This window comes from Dipodomys spectabilis, unplaced genomic scaffold (assembly GCF_019054845.1).
Source record: "Dipodomys spectabilis isolate Male_0828 unplaced genomic scaffold, ASM1905484v1 ptg000558l, whole genome shotgun sequence".
Classification (NCBI taxonomy): domain Eukaryota; kingdom Metazoa; phylum Chordata; class Mammalia; order Rodentia; family Heteromyidae; genus Dipodomys; species Dipodomys spectabilis.
In genome coordinates, this window is record NW_024871235.1 from 2406903 (window position 1) to 2416605 (window position 9703).

Below are 9703 nucleotides of genomic sequence, written 5' to 3' on the forward strand. Positions count from 1 at the left end.
ATTGTTGCTTTGTATGTCCCTCCCCCACAGTATAACCCCTGCTTTCACTGTATTTGATGTCGGTATAATTTGTGGAGGGGAAGGGGAAAAACGAGTCGTTTAAATAAGGATACAGGTGGACCCGTTGCAGCAATGAGAAGTACAAGTTGTCAAGTCGAAAACGAACTTTACAACTTTGGTGAGGGGGGAAGGATTGGGTGGAGGGTGGGGGGAGGCTGGGAAAGTGATGTGAAGGGTAAAAACAGCAGGATGCTACAATGCTTGATAGGAAATGTACTCATTATCTTGCCCATGTAATTGTATCCCCTCTGTACAGTATGTTCACAATAATAAAAATAAAATAAAATAAAATAAAAAAACAAATGCTGTAAATTTTAGAATAGACATTAAAATAGATACAAAATTAAGTTACAGGAATTTGTCCTCCATATATCCTTTATAGGGTGTCTTTTCAAAATTCGTTTTGGGGATTATTTCCAGATTCTCACACATACTATTCAATTGCACTGTCAATGAACTACATTCCCTGTCCAAATAAGTTTTTTACTTCTCTTTACTAATACATAGAAGTGTAATGGCTGGATCATATACAATTCTCTTTGACCTTTAGAAGACTTGAAAACTTGCTTGCAATATTGATTACAGTATTATACAAATCATTCTGCTATCTAGAGTATATCAATTTCTCCGCAAATGCATTACTATATTTTCTGTCATCTTTTTATATTATGGTCATAGAAATGAGTTTTATTTTTATTTTTTCTTAGATACTAAAGAGGAGTTTAATTCATTTGCTCTTCTTATTGACCATTAATTTACATATGTTCTTTAAAGAAATAAGCTGTTTAGGAAAAAATTTATATGTAATTAGAAGATATAAAAGTAGTTAAGACTCAAGATCAATGTCGAATTAACATTGTAGCATTAACAAATATTTGCCCTCTATCCGTTGGATATGTTTTCACTTTTTTCATAGAATTATGAAAGGTCATCAGTTGATATTAACCCATTTATTCTTGCTTTTCTTTAGCCACTAATGTTTTCCATTTCAAATGTTTAGAAACCTTTACTGATCCAATGCCATGAATTTTTACATTTCCATATTATCAGTTTTTATATCTCACATTTAGTTTGATAATCATTTTTTATTTTAAATTTTTGTATAATATTTAAGGTAGTAGTCCAAGATCATTCTTTAAATCTAGAGAAGCAATAGTGCCAATACACCTATTTAAAATTCTATTTTTATTTGATAAAGTTCATGGCATCCTTTTAAAAATCTTTTGACCATAAAACTAAGAATTTATTTTTAATAAACCTGTTACATTCTTCTGGGTGTCTGTTCTTATAGTAGAGCTATTTTGTCCTCACTACTAAACATGGTAATAAGAGTCAAATCTAGTATGAGGTCTCAAGCTACATCATTTTACAAGATTGTTCTGAATGATCTGTATTCCTTGAACTTACATGTGAGTTTATTGAGCAGGTGCACCAATATCCAATAACACAGTTATCTAGATGTTTGATAGTCACTCATATTTTGCACCTTGTGAAAACACAAGGTCCCAGAGATTATATATAGAAAAATGTCTTTAGAGAATGCTTGAAGCCACTAAAATTAATTTAGGAATGAGTTAAAATTTAGATAACACTACAGCATAATATACCTGAATGATAATGACTTGAGAGCTGTACTACAGAGGAGAGTGAGAGGGGACAGAATGATGGACCATATAGGAGCTGTATGCCATTAGTATTTTGTTTCAAAAGACAGAAAGACGACAGAGAAGAGAAGCAGGAAAATAATCAACTGTCCTGAAACAAGTTTCTTTTTAATCCACCTAATAGTGTGGGCTGAGAGTCAGAGAAGATTGGAAAAATAAAATAGAAAATAAAGCATTGTATAGACCTCTTACAATGTAAAGAAATTGTAATAGGAATATGATAATTATTTTTCAAATAAATAAGAGAAAGAATAAGTAAGTCTAATGGCAAAATGAAGAGAGAAAAGAAGCAAAGTAAAACCTTTATCAATAACAAACACAAGGGTTTGAAAGTGGTAAGGCAGTAGAAATATTCTAAATAACAGTAAAATTTGCTAACGTGGATAGAATACGGATCACATTTTATCATATATAATTTTGAAAAATCACTTGTAATGAAAATTTAAAAGTCATAATTTAAAACACTACATTACAACTAGACAGTATAGTGCAGTGGAGAAACTTTGGCCTAGCATATGTGAAACCATGGATCTGACCCCCCCCCCCAACATTACAGAGTACACACAAAGCACACACACATATACACACACACACCACGTACACACACACACACACACACACACACCACGTACACACATTTAGAATATTGATATTATTATATTAAACCGAGGAATTTATCACAAATACTAAAAGAAGGTTAATATATGAAATAATAATATTGCTCATACTATTTAAAAGTTTAGGAGAAATAAAAGACAATACACTTGGATTCTTATAGAATAAGTAAATTGAAAATTAAGAAATAGAACACATGAGGACCTTTGCAAACATGTTTTAAGTAATAAACATTTTGAAACATGTATCGTTTTATTTTGACAAAAGATTGAGGTTACTGGTGTTTTAACTCAAGATTTAGAATAAGATATCCATATCTTGCTATTGATGGCTATATCTCTAATCATTTCACTATGGATATTTTTAGAATAAGGTCTCATAGTTTCCCAGGCTCTCCTGAATTACAAACCTATTTGCAGTTCCTCCTATAGCTAGAAAATGAAGCCACAAATCACCATGCCCAGCTCAAACTTTTTTAATTCAAGTAGAAGAAAGTAAATTTTCAAAAAGTGACCACATAATGAAGCCTTTCTTAATAAAGTATGTGTTTCTTGAAAATACAGTTAGTATTTGTTACCTGGAAAAATATGTTTAGAACTATAAGAAAATAAATGTATTTAAATTCACCAACCATATAAAATTAAGGAAATAATTTTATCTATTCACATGTTAAATATTTTAAAAGCAAAATATGTGTCTGATTAATTTACATGTGTGAAAATCATGCAATTAAATTAACTAATCCTACAGCTCTGAAAAAAGAATTACCCTAATGAAACAAAAGAAAATAAGTAATTAAGTTCAAAATTTGAAATTTAGAAAATAAAATGAAGTGTACTCTTTAGGTGACAAGTAAATGTAAACCTACTGTATATCAATTTTATAATAAAAATGCATGAACAAAGAAAGAAAAAGTACCCATTTATCAATAGCAATTGCAAAAGCATCAGTAGTTGTATGAGTGTACAAAAAAATCGATGGAGGAGATAACAATGTTCCTTCCATAAGGAATGTACTCATTATCTTACTTATGAAAATGTAATCCCTAAGTAAATTACCTTTACAATAAAATTAAATTGAAATTAAAAATAAACCAAAGAATATACCAATTACGAATTCTTAGATGGAATACTCTTCCTCCATCAGAAAAAATGACATTGCCCCATTTTTTAGGAAATGGAAACACTTGAAAAAATTATATTGACTTAATTAAACCAGGCCCAAAGAAACATAGGTTCCACGGTTTCCCTTATTTGCAATAACTAGTATTTGTCTGAGTCAAGTAGGAAAGGTCAGATAAGTTCATGTTAGGTGAAATGAACCTCAAGATAAGTATTCAAATTTTTTTTCTTTCATGTGATTATTTCCAACATATTTATGACATTATTTCTTTGTTGTTTTATATGTCCCTCCCCCACGGTATAACCCCTGCTTTCACTGTATTTGCTGTTGGTATAATTTTTGGAGGGGAAGGGAAAAAAAATAATTTAAATAGGGATACAGGTGGGCCCACTGCAACAATGAGATGCACAAGAGGTTATCTCGAAAAACAAACTTTACAACTTTGGCTGTGGAGGGGCGGAGGATTGGGTTGGGGGGGAGAGGAGGGGATGGGGACGGGTGGGAAGTGGAAACAAAGGAGGAGGCAACAATGCTTGATAAGAAATGTACTCATTGTATTGCCCATGTAATTGTAACCCCTCTGTACAATATTTTAACAATAACAAAAATACTTAGAACCCATTGGTTAAAAACTTAGTAAAGAACTACCCCAAGTACACAAGGAATATATTTTGATGATACAATTTAAATACTTAAACTTCAACAGAGAAGCAAAAAGTTTAAAAACTGTTACACAGTAAAGTAATAAATCAGTATATATTACTATAATAATCAGTAGACGAATTTTTAGTGGTAGTCAAATATGTAAGAAATGAGGCAATTTGCCATTCGTTTGCACTTAAGAAGTGAGGAAGAATTTTCTAGGTCCTTTTAAATATATCATAATTTTAACGAAGAAACTATTCTGCCATATCATATGATAATCAGATAAAGATTATATTAGAGCAAAGAACAGATTCTACTATGTTTTTGGATGTTAAGGTATATACTTATTTTGGTGGGGATTTCAACTTGGTGTATTGTTCTTGCTAGGCAGGCATCATATCAATTGTTAATTTTAGGGTAGGGGTTCCCTTTCCACAAGAACATGCACCTGATCTGTCCTTTTAGCCTTCCCATCATCAAAAGCATCAGAGTTGCACTATCTACCATGGCTGGCCTTGATCCTGCAGTCCTTCCAATTTTAGTCTCTAGATAGTGCAAGATGGTGGAAATGATCCAATGCACCCAGTTATAGATTAAGGAAGTCCACTAAAATGTGGCCTGGGTTCTGTTCTCAAGCCTCCTAAGTAGTTAAGAGTACAGTTGGAAGCGCTGGTACCAAGCAGTAAATATTTTTAAACAATTAGACATATATGACTTAGACTTGTGATTACCTCAGGAAAAGTATAAAACAGCAGTGAAGCATAGAGTACAGGCAGCATTTTAACAAGCTACTCAGAGACTGAATCAGCTTAGCTAGCTACTCGGGAGGCTGAGATCTGAAGACTACTGTTCAAAGCCAGTCCAATCATGACAATACATGTGATTATCTCCAAAAAACCGTAAGTGGAGTAGTGGCTTAAATGGTAAACCACTCTCCTGGACCAGAAGCTTTGGGATAGTGTCTAGGCACTCTCAAGCCTCAGCAATGAATAATGCATGCATGAGCAATGCACATGTGTGTGTGTGTACACGCACATGTGTGCATGCACACACACACAGAAATGATTATTTCAATGCAGAGTTCTTTATTTTTTTACCGTGCTGTACTTTATTTCCCTGTATTAGTTCACCAATCAACAAAGTCAGCTAAGCACCTATTTACATACAACTCATCATGTTTCTCTAAAGTCTACTCTCTTTTTGGAAGCCTGCTTTTATTTGACATAAAAGTAAATTATTCAGGAGGTCAAGTAATCTCCCTCAACTCTGTAGTGTTACCTGATTTTTTAGGCTCTCCCTAGCAATATGATTCTGTGAAATCCTGCATCAAGCAGCATATTTCATTCACGAGAAGGGAAGCCTTTGTCAAACAATTAGTAATAGGTTTTTCTCCTCCTGGCAAGCATCTGAGTTTTATTATATTTGTATAATTCATGATAAGTCTGTGAATGCCAAAGACTGCTGTGAAAATAAAAAGACCCTTCTTAGTGATAAGCATTTGTGTACCATTCCTAGATATGAAGATGTTTAAATATTACTGAAATTGGTTTGGAATAAATAAAGTTCAGCTTGACTATCTTCAGAAAGAAGAATTGGTTTCTCAGAACTTTAGGTAAGAACTTGAGTGAAAGAAACCAAATGAAAAATGAGGAACCACTGAATACATATATTCAAATGAAACAAACGAACCCAAAGAAAACACAAATTAAATCAGTACTCAAGAACCTGCAGGAAATGCAAAGATTTATTTAAAAAATCATCTATGGTAAGCTTATGAAAAACCTGACTATGTGGGAGTCTACTGTTGTGAGGATAGTGGTTAAAGCCCAGACTGGACATAAAGATCTGTACACAATGCCAGACACCTGTTAATCTAAATTCCAGGAAGAATAACATCAAGTGGACTGAGCCCATGATCATACACAAGTAGGAAGCCAGATTCTATCTGAAAATTAATCTGGATAATTTAGGGCTGGGGGCATGACAAACTGGTAAGAACACCCATTTAGGAGACACAAGACACTAAATTCAAACTTTAATATTATGGATGTTAAAGAAAAAAGCTATGACTTAAAAGAATTGGAATAAATGTAAGATTTGAGTATTTGTGGGGAGAAAAATCCATTAGAGAGATAGAGTGAACCCATGTTTCAATGCTTTCTACTTAAGTGATAATGTTATGTGGTACTCCAGACATAACAGAGTTACCTTGCAAAAATAACTGAGCATGGATGTGCATTTGGGTGATGAAAATACTCTATTTACACAGGTATTATTTAAATAGATTTTATCGGTAGATTGTAGTTTTTGAAATAAGAGCCTGGGTGATATCTCTGAGCATTTTCTCCACATGTGACCACTTATTTTATTTTTAATTGATTAATTAATTAATTAGTTTGATGCTAATACTAGAGCTTGAAGTCAGGGCCTGGCTCTGTCTCAGAATTTGTCATTTTTTTGTTTTAGTTTTCTCAAGGCTAGCATTTCACTGCTTGTACCATAGCTCCATTTCTAGCTCCATAGCTCCATTTCTAGCTTTTGCTGGTTACTTTCAAATCAAGATCTAATGGACTTTTTTTTCTTGGTCTGGTTTCAAACCACAATTCTCAGATTTCTTCTTTCTGATTAGCTAGGATTAAAGCCATGATCCACCAGTGTGGCTTCTACTTTTTCCTCTATACTTATTTAATGCACATATTTAGGTAATAATGTAAAACTGAGAGTATAGAAGAAAGATGTACAGTCATGATATTGTCCTGTCACAAATTCAAGTTAGTAAAGTAAATTTCTTCCTAAGACCATACAAAAAAATACCATAATATAGTGTAAGAGAACTCAGTATTGAACAGATGAGCTTTAAGAGCTTTCTAATAGATCCATTATTTATTGTTACTCAACATTAGGAAAAATGTATAATGCAGTAAGTAAAATGGAAGTCCTTTGGAAGACTACTTAAATTCCTTGTTTTTTTTAAAGACACTTGTTTTCATCTAAAAAAAATAGGCCTGTCTATTGTCTTCATGTGATTTTGATGATTGAATATGCTTAATGAAAAGTCAAACTGTATTAGTAGTCCTTTGTTATCAATTCTGACTTTTTCTTTTTGGAGAATATAATGATCAAAGCAATAGTTCAGAATCAGCAAGCAAGAGGTCAGAATCATGCTTCCAGTGCAAGTGGGTCACCAGTAAGTAATCCTCAATACCAGTTTCCACAAAGTTTTCTCACAGATACAATCAGCCTGCCTTTTCTAGCTGCTTTCCTAGCCTGTACCTATTCCTTCATTGTACAGGAAAAGTGTGATTCAACTGATTTCAGTCAGATCTGTTACTAGTGCTATCAAAGATTTAGATTCTTATGTAGGCTATTAAAAAGGTATTTACTAATTTCAAATAAATACATAAATTCTATTTCCATCTTTCTTTAAAAAAAATTCTGCTTGTTCTATAAATTGATCAGAGGCATGGATTTTGTGGATAGCTCATCTCTGTCTTTCATGGCTCTCATAGATAATATGATTGCTCCATAATTATCCTAATTTATATTGTTTTATATTTTGGGTTGCATCATTTCACTTTCTGCACTGCCATTTCCCAAATCATTTATATAGGAGGCATTATTTCACATTTTCTCATTCCTAGAATAAGTTGCACATGAGGACACCACTGGTCCTCATTTTCAGTCTGTACCTTTGAATATGGAGGAACATCTTTCCTCTGCTCTCCATTTATTCCCTAATCTCCAGTTAGAATAATTTCGAATAGTAAAAATGGAAAAAGAAAATAAATCAAGGTGAAAAAACATAAGCAGAGAATTCACCAGATATTTCTGACCAGTTCAACCAACATGAACTATTAGGGAAATACATGGACACCTCATTTCCACTGGCACTCAATGTATCTGGTTATGCAATTCTAATGAAGATGAGGAACAAGATGAAAATGTGAGGAATGATAAAAATTGCAAGAAAAAAAATGGAGAAGGATCCAAGCAAATTTCTTCTTTGGGCTGCTGAAAATAACCAGCTTACTACAGTGCAGAGAATACGTTCCAAAAAGGCTACTCATGTGAATACTAGGGATGACGATGAGTATACCCCTCTTCATCGGGAAGCCTACAGTGGACACTTAGACATTGTCCGTGAGTTGGTGGCTCAAGGGGCACATGCAATAACTGTAGATGGCTGGACACCCCTGCACAGTGCATATACGTGTAATAATACCAGAGTGGCTTCTTTCTTCTTCATGATGCAGATACCAATGCCCAAACTAAACGCTTTTTGACCCCCTTGCATCTTGCTGCTGGTAATTGAGATAGCAAAAATACACTGGAACTGTTGAACCAATATGTCAAACCAGGTCTGAAGAACCACTTGGAAGAAACTGCATTTGATATTACCAAAAGGATAAGTATGTATCACTACCTCTTTGAAGTTGTGGAAGGCTGTACAAATTGTTCTCCTAAATCCTAATGATTCGGTTAATTTTCTTAAATTTCAAAAATGTCATTAATTCCTTTTTGTCAACATATTTTCACAATCCAAATAACAACAATATCTTATAGTAACAATTCATGGATTCTGTGGAGTTCTTCAAAGTGAATTGTCTGCTTTTGATGTCAAAATGTATTCAAGAGTTTTTGTATACATCTATAATGATTTATGCAGAGTTTGTGATTTTGTTGATCGGAAATAATTTTAATTTATCTGTTGAAATGAGTAGTATAGAAACTAAAGATATTTCCGGTGTTTGTCTGAAAAAGTATATTTTAAAATATTCTATATTCTATGTTTGTATAGTGTCCATAATCTCTTTTATTCTCTCCTAGATATAATACATTGAATTCTACATTGTTTTATAACATATAGGTTCATTAATGTGTCCTTTCAGATTGCATTCCATACAGAAACAGTTTAAGATTCCTTTTTTTTCCCCTAGGTCCTTTTAGTATTATATTTCTTTGGGATAAAACAACAATGTTGTCTAATTTCAAAAGTTGTGTAAAGGTTATGCTATGTAAAGGCCTTTCTAAGGTGAAAATTTAATACACTGATGTCAAAGTAACTTTTAATTATATGAATTAGGTGTATTGTTTCACTTGTAATTTTGTAATCAACTTTTTAATAGCTGTTTTTCATTTCTTGCATCTGAAGAATGAAAAATTTTGAATACTTCACAAATTTTCATATCATCCTTGTACAAGTGCCATGTTAATCTCTGTATTGTTGTAATTTTGGTATACAAGCTGCTGAAGAATGTAGTATCCTGTAAATTTTAGTAGTTAATGATGAAATATTTATACAGGCTTATATGCTTAGGTGCCTATTTGTAACAAGGAAACCTTATTGTTCCTAAAAATGCTATTAATCTCATTTCCCTAAAATTCTGTGAATAGTTAAAAAAAATATGTTGTTCAGTTCATTGCTCACATTTGCAATTTTTTTGTCAATGACTATTTTAAGTCTTTTTGACTTAGAATTGGATCAAACTTTCAAGTATTAATAGCTAAGTCCAAAGAAGACGGCTTTTTCAAGTACTTATTTATCCAACTGTGTTAGATCTGTGGAGCCAATGGATTCAAAGTAAGCCTTGTTTAAG

The 9703-nt window shown here is 32.8% G+C and overlaps 1 pseudogene; it reads right to left on the bottom strand.

Annotated features, from left to right (window-relative positions):
- Nucleotides 1-9262: 9262 nt before the first annotated feature.
- Nucleotides 9263-9362, bottom strand: LOC122100064 (annotated as a pseudogene).
- Nucleotides 9363-9703: the final 341 nt, after the last annotated feature.